The sequence below is a fragment of the Chiloscyllium plagiosum genome, unplaced genomic scaffold (genome assembly GCF_037043375.1).
Source record: "Chiloscyllium plagiosum isolate Xiang-an unplaced genomic scaffold, Cpla_swu_hap1 HiC_scaffold_27, whole genome shotgun sequence".
NCBI classification, from domain to species: domain Eukaryota; kingdom Metazoa; phylum Chordata; class Chondrichthyes; order Orectolobiformes; family Hemiscylliidae; genus Chiloscyllium; species Chiloscyllium plagiosum.
The window spans coordinates 33,820,577-33,821,348 of NW_028270165.1; positions in this window are offsets into that span (position 1 = coordinate 33,820,577).

A 772-nucleotide genomic window follows, 5' to 3' on the forward strand; every position below is an offset into this window, starting at 1 on the left:
GGGTACTCGTCTCTCCTACCAATGGAAACATCTTCCCAATTTCCACTGTATCCAGGCCGTTCAGTACTGTATATGTTTCAGTTAGATCCCCCCTGAGTGTGTGCCTGTTAATCAGCATGAACTAGACCCTTCAAAATGAAGTACAACAGGGATTAGGTTTAGCAAAGTGAGATTGGAGGGAGAGTGTGTGGAATGGAGATTTTTATCTTTTAGGGAATGAGAGAGGAAAGGAAGTTCAATATAAATTAGAATTGATCTGATGAGCCGATAGGCCAAGGAGTGGCAGATGGAGTTTAATTTAGATATATATGAAGTGTTGCATTTTGGTAAGGCAAATCAGGGCAGGACTTAGACACTTAATGATAAGGTCCTGAGAAGTGTTGCTGAACAAAGAAACCTTGGAGTGCAGGTTCAGAGTTCCATGAAATGGAGTTGCAAGCAGATAGGATTGTGAAGAAGGCGTTTGGTACGCTTTCCTTTATTGGTCAGCACATTGAGTACAGGAGATGGGAGGTCATGTGGCTACCCAGGACATTGGTAAGCTCACTTTTGGGATATTGCACTCAGTTCTGGTTTCCCTGTGCAGGAAAGATGTTGTGAAACTTGAAAGGGTTCAGAAAAGATTTACAGGGCTGTTGCCGGCGTTGGAGGGTTTGAACCACAGCGAGAGGCTGAATAGGCTGGGGCTGTATTCCCTGGAGCATCGGTGACCATTCGAAGTTTGTAAGGGGCATGTATAGGGTGAATAACGGAGATCTTTTTCCCAGGATGT